General features: G+C 40.2%; 1 pseudogene; it reads right to left on the reverse strand.

The window, feature by feature from the left end:
- The window catches only part of LOC101608332, a 43,412-nt pseudogene extending 41,825 nt beyond the window's left edge, over positions 1–1,587 (reverse strand).
- Between the last annotated feature and the right edge of the window lie 14,712 nt (positions 1,588–16,299).

The following is a 16,299-nucleotide window of genomic DNA, read 5'->3' on the forward strand; positions in this document are numbered from 1 at the left end:
CATTTTGAGTAAGTTGATTGATTTTTTTTATGGCTTAGTTTTTTAAGTTCTTTGTATATTCTAGATATTAATCTTGTGTCACATATATATGTATGTATGTATGTATATACATACATACATACAGCTTGTAAAGGTTTTCTCCAATTCTGTAGGTTGAATACTGACTGTTGATGGTTTGCTTAGCTGTACAATAGTTTTTTAGTTTCATAAGAGTCCAGTGTTTCAGTGTTTCCAATTTCTTGAGCTACTGGGTTCTTATTCAGAAAGTCTTTTCCTATGCCTATATCTCAGAGTATTCTGCCTACTTTTTCTTCCAGTCATTTTAGAATTTCAGGTCTTATATTGAGGTCCTTGATCCATTTGGAATTGATTTTTGTGTAGGGTGATAGAAGAGGGTCTTGATTCATTCTTCCACATGTGGGCATCCAGTTTCTCCAGCACCATTTTTTTTTTTTTTCGAGGTAGGGTTTCACTCTGGCCCAAGCTGACCTGGAATTCACTATGGAGTCTCAGGGTGGCCTCAAACTCACAGCCATCCTCCTACCTCTGCCTCCCAGTGCTGGGATTAAAGGCGTGCGCCACCACGTCCAGCTCTAGCACCACTTGTTGAAAATACTTTCTTTTCTGCAGTGTGCCTTTTTGTCAAAGATCAAGTATCTATAGTTACTACAACTTATACCTGGATCTGCTACTCTGTTTAGTTCATCTGTGGCTATTTTTGTGTCAGTACCCTGCTATCTTTAGTATTATGGCTTTGTAGTGGATCTTGAAATAAGGTATGGAGATCCCACCAGTATTATTGTTTTCTCTGATGGCATTTTTGGATGTTGGAGGCCTCTTTGCTTCCATATGAATTTTGATACTATTTGTTTTTTATTTCTGTGAAGAATGGTGTCAGATTTTTTTGAGATCCCTGAATTCATTCTGTAGTCTCAGTCTGGGCTAGAACTCACAATGATCCTCCTACCTCTGCCTCCCAAGTGTTGGGATTAAAGGCGTGCACCACCGTGCCTGGTTGATGTGTCTCTTCAACAATTCTTCCATGGATTATAGTCCAGGAAACTCCTGTTGATTCAGCCTTCCAATGAAGACCTATGGTTTTGTGAGGTCATCATTGATCCTTATTTTAATTGAAGCTGAACATCTAGGATTGGTTTCTTGCTTCACAATATCTTGAACAAGCTCTGGCTTGTTTGTTCTGCAAGCTCCTTAACCTTCTGCTGTTGTCCCCTCTGAGGGCAACACAGTTAATGACTATTCCATTCGTGTAAGGACTGACCATAGGTGCTGCATGGCTGGCTGTAGGAGTTTTGCATCATTAACCACAAAGTGAACAATCAATGGACTATCAACTTAGCCTGTGGTAAATTTCCTGTCTCTGGCTTTTATAGATCTGACAAAATCAGTGGCAACTAATACAGATCACAGCAGCATTTTTTTAAAACTAGACTTCTAAAAGCCAATTTTGAATATTGAACCACTTGGGTACAGACTTTTGTTAGCCATCCCGAATGAGACATTTCTACTGGATCTTTTTTCTTTCTCACTTTCTTGACACATCCTAATTGACATGGAGTCACTCTTCATGGATTGAGATTAGTTTCAAATCTGTTTGGATTCATAATGACTTAGGACAGCGTTTAGCGACTTTCTTCCCTATGCTTTCCTGTCAGCTGTTTTTCCTGGATGGCCACTCAAGGTGCAGGACTGACAAAGCTGTGCAGCAAAACAACTAAGGTGCAGAGTGTGGAGTGGCAGTGAAGCTTCCAGAAGCCTTTCTTTGCCTGGCTTTGAAGAGAGTGTTCCCAGACCTAATACTTGTCCTGGAGGTTGGTGCCTTGGCCATGGTCTGGCGCCCACCTCTTTCTTCACTGGAGCGAGTATGGCAGCTCTGGGCTCGGTGGCCTCCATTTCCTCTTGTGCTGTGCCAGGGCACCTGGGTCCCCAGTGCTAGCTGGTGGCGCTGCCCTCACTACTTGAATCAGGCCCGCTCCTGTCCCACCTCCTGTTTGCAAGAGTTTTACTAAGAATTTTTGTGTCTAAGTTCATCAGGGATATTGGTCAGTAATCTTTTCTTCTCATGTCTGTGTAGTTTTTATGTCAGTATAACTCTGGCACCATAGAAGGAGTCAGGGGTCAGTCTCTCCTTTTCAATCTTAAGTAGTAACTTGAGAAGAAGTGGTTGTAGCTCTTCTATAAAGGTTTTGGAGAATTCGGCAGTGAAGCCATCAGGGTCTGGACTTTTTTGATGGGGAGGTTTTTAGTTAGTCCTTCAACCTTGTTAGATGTAATAGCTGCATTCCAGTGATTTATCTTTTCTGGGTTTACTTTTGACAGGTCATATGAGTAAAAAAAAAAATCATTAAAATTCTTCCAGATTTTCCAATTTTGTGGAATATACTTTTTGAGATATATCCTAATGATTCTCTCAATTTAATTGGTATCTGTTGTAACATCTTTTTCATCTCTAATCCTGTTGATTACTGTCTTCTCTCTCTTTCTTTTAATCAATTTGGCTAGGGGCTCATCAATCTTGTTTATCTTTTTAAAGAACTAACTCTTTGTTTCATCAAATTTTTTATTTTCTCCATTTATAATTCACTAAGTCCTATCCTGATCTTGATTATTTTTTCTATCTGGTACTTTTGGATTTGGTTTGTTCTTGGTTTTCCAAAGCTTTCTGAGGGATTGTTATTTAATTGAGATCTATTTTTGTAATGTAGACACTTACTTCCATCTTAAGACTGCTCTCATTATGTTCCATAAGTTTTGGTATATTGTTTTCATTGTAATTCAGTTCTATGAATTTTTTAAATTTCCATGTTGATTTCTTCAATGACTTATTCATTGTTCAATACTGTGTTGTTCAGCCTTCAGGAACTGGGTTGTTTTTTCTTGTTGATTTCTAGCTTTATTGCATTGTGGTCAGATAGAGTGCAGGGAATCGTGTCAATTTTCCTGAATTTGTGGACTTGCTTTATGTCCTAATATATATCCTACTTTATTTTTTTTATTTTTTAGTTTTTTGAGGTAGGGTCTCACTCTAGCCCAGGCTGACCTGGAATTCCCTATGTAGTCTCAGGGTGGCCTTGAACTCACAGCAATCCTCCTGCCTCTGCCTCCCAAGTTCTGGGATTAAAGGCATGTGCCACCATGCCTGGCTATATATGACCTATTTTATAGAAGGTTCTATGACTTGCTGAGGACAATGTGCATTCTGTAGCATTTGGATGGAATGTCTGTAGAGGTCTGTTAAGTCCATTTGATCAGTGGTGTTGTTTAGTTCCATTTCTCTATTTTTTGCTTAGATTGAAAAATGGAATGTGAAGGGACACAACAGACCTGGTGAAACATCCTCCTGTGCAGCCTGGCCTTTAGGCACACATAATGAAGGCCACCACCCAAGTTGATCTTCCTGATAGATAAGGGAGTTTTAGGAATCGTTATCACAGGCCTTATTGCAAAATGCAGGTGTTTTTTGTTATCTAAGAAATTGGATGAACCCCCCCCCCCAGTGCAATGTACCATACCTTCCTATACCTCTCTGTTTCTAAATACCTTTGTGATTACATAGCATATAATGTTTGCCTCAGTTCCACCTAACTTTGTATTTTAACTTCCATCCTGTTTTTACAATGAACATCTTGTGGTTTTCTCCAGTAAAAGCTGACACTCCCAGAAGTTTGGGGCTGTATCCTGAGATCCTGACCTTTGGGATGCAGACCTGGTACACCAGCTTTCTTCTTTTTCTTTCTTTTTACCCAGTAAAACTTTGCCTCACATTTTATGAGTCAATGGTCTTACTTGTGTGACACCAGACCCCATAACATCCTGGGGGCTCACCCTGGATCCACATTTCAAGATCTCCCTCCCTGACTCTGGGGCAACTGAACAGAGGAAGGATGCCTAATCTCAACCTGAGAATCATATCTCCATCGGTCTGCATGTTCTTGGTTTTGGAGTTGGTAGCAATCCATTGATGGGAAACTTTTGCCTAGGACTGCTGGACCCCTTCTTTATTGGGTAAGAAACCTCCAGAGGTGCTTTTTCCACTCTTCTTTTTGTTTTTCTTTTTAAAATTGATTTTTTCTGGTTTTATAGTTTTGCATACTTTTCTGGGTCCAAAAGGGAAGCTGGATGCAGCATTAATTCCCCTGGACAAGGGATGGAGGGGCTGCCCTTGACCCTGCCTGGCTCTGTTTGGAGATTTCTAACAGAGGTTTGTTTCTGGTTCAGTTTTGATCCATGTGGTAGTGTCATGAGAGCTGTTATTGCTGCATGTTTGCGTTTGGTGTTGTGTTTGTTTGTCTTGTCCTCATCTTTGAAGTTAGGGGTCAAAATAATTCTGTTGAAAAATCTCCTTTAAAACTGGTTAAGTAAGCCGGGCGTGGTGGCGCATGCCTTTAATCCCAGCACTCAGGAGGCAGAGGTAGGAGGATCGCCGTGAGTTCGAGGCCACCCTGAGACTACATAGTTAATTCCAGGTCAGCCTGGGCTAGAGTGAGACCCTACCTCGAAAAACCAAAAAAACAAACAAACAAAACAACAACAACAAAAAAAAACTGGTTAAGTGCTTTACTTTAAAGATCTTTAGGGAAAAAAAGATAAACAGTAAAATGAGCTAGGCCTATTATCCTAGCTACTTGGGAAGCTGAGACAGCAGGATCTCCAATGTGATAGCCTGACTCCACATTTTAAACCATGTGACTTTTAAATTGCTTGATAAAAATGAGTACATAATTTTAATGTGAACTGTGCCTGATATTTCCTCATTTGTTTGGGCTTTAAATAATAAGACATTGCGTATTAGTTTTTTTTATTAATCCAAATAGTCCAACAGGTCTCTCCTAAAGTTTTTGTTGACATTTGATTTATTTCAAGTTTTTTTGTTTTTGTCTTGTAAAGTCATATTTAACTAAAGCCTATGGTGAGCTAAAATTTTATGTAAACAAAGCTATATTTTGTTATATGATCTCATAAATATAATTACTGAGTTTATATTCTAGGTCAACTTCAACTTACATAGAAGATTATTAAAAACAACAAAGTTCTCTCTGAGGTGCTGACTCATAATTTGCCAGGTATTTGAAAGAACTGTAATGTCTTGTTACTTAAAAGGAGGAGGCAACTGGCCTGAGTTCTAAGCCAGCGTTCCCCAAGATAGAAACAAAAATTTGCCTTCGTTACTCCTAATAAAAGCATTTCTAAATGTGTTAGCGGTATTGATAAAGATTACCCCCAAAATGGTGGTCATGTTTTGCCTGTATTCATAGAAAGTATATTTCATGGAGTTTATGAATAGGAGCTACCTCAAATCAATGGGTTATATAAAATCTGAAGGTATAAAGTTTGATATTATAAAGCAAGTCTGGTTGTCAGGTAGAGATTTTTTGGTGACCTAAATACTAAGGAAGGCTTTTTCTCTACAAATTTCCAGTAGTAAAATGTTTAACTCTTTGAAGCCAGACTACTTGCTTCTTTGTCAGTGGGTAATAAGATTAATCAATTTGGTGTAGTTTTTCTTAATAGTCTTATAAGAAAGATGGTTAATTATGGGTTGATATGAGATGATTGAAGGAACTGGGAAGGCATTTTTTAATGTTGGACATAGAATGCTTGTTAAAAATGCTTTTGTGTGGAACTTAGATCAGAAAGGCTGTAAAAGATCTAAAAAGACCAAATTTTGCCTAAAATTCATTTTCTTTTAGAAGGAGCAGAAAGCTAATTTTCACTCTAAACCTAAACACTATGCATAAAGTTAAAGATTTCTCAACCGTTTACAGACTTTCGAGGATGCTCTAAAAGTTTTATACAGGGACACAGGCTTAATGTAAATTCAGCTTACATTAGACACAGGTGACATCATATGCTAGGTGGGTCACAAAGTCATATGCACAGATATAATTCATATACTTTGGAGATCAAACCAGGTTAGACATAAACAAGACCGTATCATCTTATGTATTACAAATGGGTAAAATAAATTTCCTAGGTAAAAACAACTTCAGAGTAAGACAAGGAATGTCAGGATGCTTAGCTCTTCGCTCCGTCATTTTCTTTTGCTCTTGCTTACTGTTATATGCTATTCAAAGTCATGGCAAGCTAGACTCTGGAAAAAAGGATGACGCCCCTTTATCTCAGAACCCATGCAAGCTTAAGCCATATGTCCCTCTGACCCTATTCAGAGACAAAATGGTCAATTGTCTCTGATAAGGAAAAGGGAATGAAAAATGGCATATAACTTTGTTTCTCTTTTTAGTTCCTCTCTTTTGAACACCTAAAGTCACATCTGTGATATGAAATTTCTCAGTAGACAAACGGTTAAATAGTTAAACTGAGTCAAGGTACTTGATCAAGTTACAAACTCTTTACATAAGGCAACCATTAGACTTACCTAAAATATATATCAGGGTACAAACAGATAAGATAAAAAAAGGCATCAAGTAAAGGATGGCTTAACCATTAACATGCTTATCTGGGAAGCCTAAAGATCTAGGTTCAATTCCCCAACACCTCCATTCTTATTGCTGAATCTAAATCTGATTGAAAGCAGGCTCTCTGATATCCCTTCTTGAGATAGTTTTCTATACTCATCAGTCCATGTGGGAGGACTGTCAGCAACTCTTGCAGACCCTCTTCATCATGGAGGAGCATGAAAAATTCCAAAGGGAAGTCAAGAAACTAGTGTTGGGAGCTGATGGCTGCCTCCTAGAGAACCCTAATGTTATTGACAAGGTCTTCCCTCCCATGTGACCGGACTGGTATCCCAACACCACTGAAGTAGGGCATCCCTTAACCTCTGGCACCCTACAAATTTGTCTAAGGTGAGTGAAATGACCCAAGGGTCCACAGAATCCCTCATTGCTTTCCTAGAAAGGCTGCAGGAAGCATATAGGACATACCCCCCCACACACATAGATCCTGAGGCCCCTGGGAAGAGGCAGACTATTAACATTGTTTTGTATCTCAGTCTACACCAGATATTAGAAAGGACATTCAGAGAATAGAAGGCTTTGAGGGTAAACTTCTTTCAGAGTTGATAGAGATTGTGGCCAGGGTAGATAATAATAGAGACACTCCAGAAGATAGATAGCCTAAGAAAATGGGTAAGGTTATGGTGATTACCTTCCAGAAGGTACAAGGTCCCATGAGACAGCCCTTCTACTTTGCTCAGTATGATTCCACCTGAAAGGCAAACAGATACTGTGCTGGACTCAAAGATGCTTTCGTTAGCATTCCATTTACAAAGGGAAGCCAACCCGTTTTTTTGCCTTTGAATGAACACCCAGGACAAGGCACCGTGGGCAAATAACCTGGACTAGGCTTCCATGGGGATTTAAAAATTCCCCCACCCTCTTTGATGAGGCTCTTCAGGGAGATTTGCAGACCTTTCACAAAGAACAACCTGAGAGCTGGGCGTGGTGGCACAGGCCTTTAATCTCAGCACTTGGGAGGCAGAGGTAGGAGGATTGCTGTGAGATCGAGGCCACCCTGAGAATACAGAATTAATTTCAGGTCAGCCTGAGCTAGAGTGAGACTCTACCTTGAAAAACAAAAAACAAACAAACAAACAAACAAAAACCCTGAGGCAACTTTCCTACAATATGTGCCTCCTCCTAGGTGCAGAAATGGAGGAGAAATGCCTCTCTGCCACAGAGCATCTCCTGGACAACTTACAACATCTGGGCTATCATATAACAGCCAGGAAGCTCAACTGAGTGCGTAAGGCAGCCTACTTGGGACACGAACTCCAAGAAGCTAAGAAAATGCTATCGGTGAGCCGGGTGTGGTGGTGCATGCCTTTGGGAGGCAGAGGTGGGAGGATCATCATGAGTTAGAGGTCACCCTGAGACTACATAGTGAATTCCAGGTCAGGCTGGGCCAGAGTGAGACCCTACTTCAAAAAAGCAAAAAAAAAAAAAAAAAAAAAAAAAAAGGGCTGTTGGTCTCTAGGATTCAGGCCATCACTCACTCAAATCCCCACTAAGAGACAGATCCAAGAATTCTTCAGAGCTGTAGAGTATTGCAGAATTTGTATCCCAAGATTTGTTGAATTAGCCAAGCCTCTATATGAGGCTAGTAGAGAACCAAAATAAAAAAATAAAGATTTTAATTGGACTGAAAATGAGAAACAAGCATTCTAAGAACTAAAGTCAGCTCTGACATCAGCCCCTACCCTTGTGCTTTCAGATTTAACCAAACCCTTCCACTTGTACATGGATGAAAAGAAGGGGACAGCCAGGGGCGTCCTAACTCAAAGGCTGGGGGCCATGGCATTGCTCAGTGGCCTACTTGTCTAAGAAGCTAGACCCAGTAGCTGCTGGTTGGCCCCCTTGTCTCTGGGATATTGCAGCAGCTGCTATTCTGATAGAGGACACTAACAAATTAACCTTGGGCCAGACTATCAATTACGGCTCCACGTATGATAGAGACTCTTTTAAAGAGCCCCCCAGACCGATGGCTGTCCAACTCTCACATAACCCACGATGAGGCCTTGCTCTTAGATCAACCAAGGATTCAGTTTTGCCAAACCAAGGCTTTGAACCCAGCCTCCCTGCTGCCAGAAACTGAGGCATCACCCCCTCTGCAGGACTGCCTGGAGATCTCCTCCACCTTCCATGGACTCCACCTGGACCCGACAGATGTGGTTTGGCTGGATCTAGTGATATATTCTGATGGCAGCAGCTTTGTTGTGGATGGAATCAGGCATGCAGGGCTGGCTGTGATGACTTTGGAAGAAATCCTGTGGGCTGAGGCCCTACCTCAGGGTACATTGGCTTAGAAAGCTGAACTGATAGCATTGACCAAGGCTCTGATATTGGGAAAAGACAAGACAGTAAATATCTACCCAGACAGCTGTTATGCCTTTGCCACGGCACATGTACATGGGGCCATCTACTTGGAGTTAGGGCTATAAACAGCAGAAGGCAAAGACATTAAAAATAAGAAAAAAAACTGAGGGCTGGAGAGATGGCTTAGCAGTTAAGTTGCTTGTCTGCAAAGAGGACCTCAGTTTGATTCCCCAGGACCCACGTAAGCCAGATGCACGCAAGGGGCACATACATCTGGAGTTCATTTGCAGTGGCTGGAAACCTTGGTACACCCATTCTCTCCCTCTCTCTCTCTCTCTCTCTCTCTCTCTCTCTCTCTCTCTCACATACTACCTCTTTCCCTCTCTCAAATAAATAAATAAATAGAATAAAAAATAAATAAAAAATGAATTTGGACTTATTGGCTCCAATTTGGGCACCTGCTAAAGTAGCCATAATCCATTGTTCTGGTCATCGGAAAGGGGAGACCACAGAAGTAAGAGGGAACAGACTGGCTGAACTAATGGCAAAGAGTTCTGCCTCTCAGCATCTATCAGATTGTCTGGTCACCCTCCTGGCACCTGCTCTTCCCAAGTGACCAATATGTGTGGAACAAGACCTATAGCTCACCTCTCGTCTGATAAAGGAACAGACCCCACAAAGATGGCATCAACTGGAGAACAGACGACTGTTGCTGCCCCAAGCCCTAAGGCAGAGACTGGCTAAGCAACGGCATGAAGAGCTCACTTAGGAAAGAACAAGCTAGCTGAGCTAATAAGGAAAGAGATTTTCTTCCCAGGAATGGAGTCAATCATCAAGGACATCACCACTGCTGTCAGGCCTGCCAGCAGACAGATGCCACCTATAGTAAGGTACCACCAATGGAGGCGAGAGAGTGGGAAAGAGAGCCAGGGAGATAATGGGAAGTTGATTTCACAGAGGTAAAGCCAGATCAATATGGATATAGATATTTACTTGTTTATGTTGATACCTTTTAGGATGGGTAGAAGGTTTCCTGATCAAGACTGAGGAAGCCCAAATAGTGACTAACAAATTATTAGAGGAGGTAATTCTCTGCTATGGGTTGCTCCTCAAGATATGATCAGATAATGGGCCTGCCTTTATGTCAAAAATCACTAAAAAACTGACTAAGACACTGGGGATTAATTGGAAATTACATTGGGCCTATCATCGCAAAAGTTCAGGACAGGTAGAATGGATAAATGGGACCTTGAAAGAGACTTTAACTAAACTAACCCAAGAGACCAGTGAAGGATGGGTGGGATTCCTTCCCTTTGACCTGTTAAGAGCCAGGTGTACCCCTATGTAAAAGGAATTACTACATTTAAAATTATGTATGGAACCTCCCCGGATCCACCCATAGTGATGCCTCCTCCAGCCAGGGGCCCTGAAGATCTGTTACACGCTTGAATAAAACTTCTATGTCTATTGGGGGGCATCCATTCAAACTACCACACATGGTGTCTGTTTTTGGTGGTAAGGTGAGTTTCTTGAAGATAGCAAATGGATAGATCCAGTTTTCCTTTTTTTAAAAAAATATTTTATTTTTATTTATTTATTTGACAAAGAGGGAGGGGAAGATAGATAAGATAGATAGATTGAGAGAGAGAGAGAGAGAGAGAGAGAGAGAGAGCAAGCACATGCCAGGACCTCCAGCCACTGAAAATGAACTCCAGATGTGTGTGCTCCCTTGTGAATCTGGCTAACATGGGTCCTGGGGAATAGAACCTGGGTCCTTTGGCATTGCAGGCCAATGCCTTAACCTCTAAGCCATCCCTCCAGCCCTAGATACAGCTCTCTGATCCAGCCTGTTAGTCTGTGTTTCTTGATTGAGGAGTTGACTCTGTTGATGTTCAGAGTTATAATTGAAAGGTATTAGTTAATCCCTGTGATTGTCGGTACCTTTGTTGAGCAGGAGGGTATTGTAACTGTGGGGTTTTAATTTGGTCCTCTATTGTATTCCATTTGTTTATGAATCTGTTTTTGACACCATGGCTCTGTAGTATAATTTTCAATTAAGTATTGCAACCCTGCCAACACTGCCCTTTTTGCTCAGGTTACTTTGGCTAATCAGGATCTTTGTGCTTCTGTATGAATTTTATGATTTTTCTCTAGCTTTGTGAAAAATTGTTATTGGCATTTTTAATGGGATTGCGTGGACTCTGTACACAGCTTTAGAGAACACGGCAGTTTGCACAATGTTCACTCTGCTAATATATGTACACAGGAGATCATCCCATCCTCCAGTATCTTCTTCAGTTACATTCTTCAGTGTTTCAATTTTTTAAAATAAGAATCTCTCACTTCCTTGATTAGGTTTATTCCTATTTTTTTTTTTTGTATATGGAACCTGGAGGTTGACATTTTCAATCTCATTCTAACATTGTTCATCTTATTTTATTGAGATAGGACCTCTCACTGAAGCTAGAACTCACTGATTTGGCTAGTCTAGCTAGCCAGCTTGCCCTGGGGATCTGATTGCCTTTTCTTCCCAAGCAATTGAATTACAGGTGGGCACTGCCATGTCTGACATTTATGTGGGTATTTGGGATTAGAACTCAGGTTCACATATTTGCATGACCATAGTTTTTCCATTGAGCAACTCCCAAGCCCTATTCCTATTTTTTTTTGGTTTTTCGAGGTAGGGTCTCACTCTGGCTCAGGCTGACCTTGAACTCTTGGCGATCCTCCTATCTCCTACCTCCTACCTCTGCTTCCTGAGTGCTAGGATTAAAGGTGTGTGCCACCACGCCCGGTTCCTATTCCTAATTTTTATTTTAAAGAAGTGATTGTGAATGAGATTGTTTTCCTGATTTATTTCTCAGCATATTTGTTATTGGTATGTAGGAAAGCAACAAATTTTTTTTAAAAAGACACTTAAGAGAATTTAAGTTATTTATTTATTAGAGAGAGAGGATGAGAAAGTGGGAGGAGAGAGAGAGAGAGAGAGAGAGAGAGAGAGAGAGAGAATGGGCACACAAGGACCTCTAGCCACTGCTAACAAACTCCAGATACATGTACCACCTGGTCTATCAGGCTTTACCTTGGTATTGGGGAATCAAACCTGGTTCCTTTGAATTTGCAGGCAAGCACCTTAACCACTAAGCAATCTCTCCAACTCAATAACTAATTTTTGTTTTTTGATCTTGTACATTGTGGCTTTTCAAAAGTGTTTATCACATCTAAGAGCTTTATGGCATAGCCTTTAGGGTATTTTATACACAGGGTCACATTGTTTGTGCACAGAGGTACTTTGACGTCTTCCTTTCCTGCTCATATCCCCTTTACTTTTTCTTACCTTATTGCTCTGGCTCAGAATTTAAGCATGATGTTGAATGTGAATGGAGAGTGGACCCATTGTCTCTTTCCTGACTTTAGAGGAAACGTTTTATGTTTTTTACCCATTCAATAGAATGTTGGCTATAGGTTTGTCATACATAGATTTTATTATGTTGAAAAGTGATCCTTTGGTTGCTAGGTTCTTCAGGGCTTCCATCATGAAGGGATGATGAACTTTGTTAAAGGTTCTTTTCTGAATCTATTGAGATTATTATGTGATTTTTTCCCCCTAACTTCATTTATATCCTATAACATTCATTGATTTTAATATGTTGAACCACCCTTAAATTTCTGGAATGAAACAGATTGTACACAGGACATTATTTTTAAAAATGTGCTGCAGAGGCTGGACAGATGGCTCAGTGATTAAGGAATTTGCCTGAAAAACTTAACAACCTTGGTTTTGATTCCCCAGTACCTATATAAAGACAGATGCATAAAGTCATAAAGTCACACATACATCTGGATTCCACTTGCAGTAGCTCTGTTTCTCTTTCTCTTTCTTTTCCTATCTCTTTGTTTTCAAATAATTTTTGTAAGTTCTGTGGGCTAGGGAGAATGCTCAGTGGTTAGGGTGCTTGTTTGCAAAACCTATTGTTCAGTTCTTCAGTGCCCACATAAAGTCAGATGCATAAGGTGGCACTTGTGTCTGGAATTCATTTATAGTGGCAAGAGGCCCTGATGTACCCATAGTCTCTCTCTCTCCAAATTAATACATAAAAATATTAAAATATGTGCTGCTAAATTTTGCTTGCAAGTACTTTATTGAGAGTGTTTATATCTGTGTTTGTCAGGGAAATTGGCCTGTAGTTTTATCTTTTGTTGTGACTTTACCTGTTTTGGTATGAGAGTAATTAATACTGGCTTCAAAGAATGAGTTTGACTTTGATCATTCCTTTCCTGTTTTGTGGAATAACTTGAACAGCAGTGGTATTAGTTACTTACAGATCTGATTACATTTAGTAGTGAATCAGATCTTGGGATTTTCACACTTCTATTTCTTTCAGTATTGATACTTTCATACTTGTAGTTCTCTCTGATCAACAGCTCATCGTGGATGTTAACCGCGTGCTGGTATTGGGAGTTACAGGCCAGAGCCAAGGGAAAGAAGGAAGAAAAATTTAAGTAATATGAAAGAGAAAGAGAGAAGAGAGAGAAGAGGGAGAGAGAGAGAAACAGGAGAAGATTAAGATTCGTCTTCATCATACCCTCTCCAGGGTCCCATGGTTCAGGTATTCCCTCTAAGGACCTGATGAAGGTCCAACCATTTAGTCTGTCTTTTAGGATATAGAATTTTATGGTACCATTGACATTTGGGTCCAATTTTGTGTCCCCTCCCTTGCCCTTCCTCCCACCCACCCTCCTTATTGCCCGATCCTCAAGAGGTTTATTAATATGTCAGCTTTTTGTGTAGATTCAGGTTTGGAGCCATGGATGAATGAGACCATGCGACAATTATCTTTTTGTGATTGGGTGAGTTCACTGAGAATGATCTGTTCCAAGTTAGGCCATTTTCTTCCAATTTCATTGTGTCATTTTTCCTTACTGCTGTGTAGAATTCCATTGTGTATATATACCACATCTTGGTTATCTATTCATCTAAAGATGGGCATCTGGGTTGATTCCAGCTCTTAGCTATTATGAATTGAGCAGCTATAAACATGGTTGAGAAAATCTCTTTGGACTGAGGCATGGAGCTTTTAGGGTAAATACCCAGTAAGGAAATAGCTGGGTCTGTTGGTAACTCTACAGTCAACCTTTTTAGGAGTCTCCATATTGATTTCCATAGTGGTTGTACCATCTTACATTTCCCCCAACAGTTAATGAGGGTTCCTATTTCTCCACATCCTCACCAACATTTGTTCTCATTTGATTTTCTGTTTTCTATCCTTACTGGAGTAAGGAGGAATCTCATAGTTGTTTTAATTTGCATTTTCCTGATGATTAGGGATGATGAACATTTTCTTAAGTGTGTGTTTGCCATTTGTATTTCTTCTTCTGAGAACTCCCTGTACAGTTCTTTGCCCCTTTTTGTGAGTTGTTTGACTGACTTTTTATTTTTTAGGTTTTTGAGTTCTTTGTAGATTCTAGAAATTAGGCCTCTATCAGTTGTATAGCTGGCAAAAATTTTCTCCCATTCTGTGGGTAATCTATTGGCTCTGCTTATTGTATGTTTGTCTGTGAAGAAACTTTTCCACTTCCTGAGATCCCAATGGTTCAGTAATTTTTTAATTTCCTGAGCCACTGGGGTTTTGTTCAAGAAGTCTTTTCCCATTCCTATATCATGGAAAGGTCCTCTTATTTTTTCTTCCAGTAGTAGCAGAGTTTCTGGTCTTATATTGAGGTCTTTGATCCATTTGGACTTGATTTTTGTGCATGGCGAGATGTGTGGATCGAGTTTCATTTTCCTGCATGTGGTTATCCAGTTTGTCCAGCACCGTTTGTTGAAGATGCTATCTTTTTTCCAGCCCACATTGTTAGGGCCTTAGTCAAATATCAAGTAACTGTCGTTACTTGGCCCAAAGTCCATGTCCTTGATTCTGTTCCATTGGTCTATAATCCTGTTTTTATGCCAGTACCATGTTGTTTTTATTACTATGGCTTTGTAATATAACTTTAGATCAGGTATGGTGATGCCTCCAGAGGTGTTTCTTTTGCTGAGGATATGCTTGGATATACTAGGCATTCTGCCATTCCATATGAATTTTGAGATCATTTTTGCTATCTCTGTGAAGGAAGATGTTGGGATTTTTATTGGTATTGCATTAAATCTGTGTGTTGCCTATGGTAAGATTGCCATTTTCACAATTTTAATTATGCCAACCCCTTCCATTTTCTCAAGTCCTCCTCAAGTTCTTACTTGAGTGTTTTATATTTTCATTGTATAGGTCTTTCACATCCTTGTTTAATGTTATTCTAAGGTGTTTTATTATTTTTGTTACTATTGAAAATGGGACAATATCGCTTATTTCTTTCTCTGTATCATTGTCTTTTGCATATAGAAAGGCTACTGATTTTTTGCATTGACTTTGTTGTATCCTGCTATTTTGCTGAAGGAATTAATTACCTTTAAGAGTTTTGAGATGAAGGCCCTCGGGTCTCTTATGTATAGAATCATGTTGTCTGTGAATAGGAGTAACTTAACTTCTTCCTTTCCAATTTGATCCTTTTTATTTATTTCTCCTGCCTTATTGTTTGAGCTAGGACTTCCAGTACTATGTTGAAGAGCTGAGGTGGGAGTGAGCACCCCTGTCTTGTTCCTGATCTCAATGGGAACTCCTTCTGTCTCTCCCAACTAAGTATTATTTGGGCTTTAGGAGCTTTATATATGGTCTTTATTATCTTGAACTATAAGCTGTCCATGCCTATTCTCTCCAATGTTTTGATCATGAAGTGATGTTGTATTTTGTCAAAGGCCTTTTCTGCATCTGTTGAAATGATCATGTCGTTTTTGTGTTTAAGCTTATTTATGTGATGTATTACATAGGCAGATTTCCGTATGTTGAATCACTCTTCGTTCCTGGGATGAAGCCTACTTGATCAAGGTGGATAATGCTATCATATCACTGAATAGGCCTTCTTTGCTTGTAGTCTGACTTCAGTCCCCTTGTTTGTACCACAGGCCATAGGGGTTGTCTCCCTTTATCATTATTTATTTGAGGGAGAGGAAGAGGCAGATATAGAGAAAGAATGGGCACACCAGGGCCTCTAGCCACTGCAAAGCAAACTCCAGAGGCATGTGCCTCCTTGTGCATCTGGCTTACGTGGGTGCTGGGGAATAGAACCTGGGTCATTAGGCATCTTAGGCAAGAACTTTACCTGCTAAGCCATCTCTCCAGCCCAGGTTTTGTCTCCTAATTGCCTCCCAGAGGCCTTGGATGTTGTGTTCATTATTGCTTATTATTTCTGAATTCATGTTCCATGTGTGGTACAATCCTCTCCACAAAACTTCTCCCCTAACCCTCACCCTATTCCCCCTTGCTAGCTTCCTGGCCTCTACAGATACTCATTCCAACTTATGCCCACTAATATAGAAATCTGAAGCTAGGGTCCACACAGGAAAGAGAACAAGTGGCATTTGTGTTTCTGAGTGTGAGTTACCTGACTCAGTGTGATCTTTTACAGTTCC

This window comes from Jaculus jaculus, chromosome 7 (assembly GCF_020740685.1).
Source record: "Jaculus jaculus isolate mJacJac1 chromosome 7, mJacJac1.mat.Y.cur, whole genome shotgun sequence".
NCBI classification, from domain to species: Eukaryota; Metazoa; Chordata; class Mammalia; order Rodentia; family Dipodidae; genus Jaculus; species Jaculus jaculus.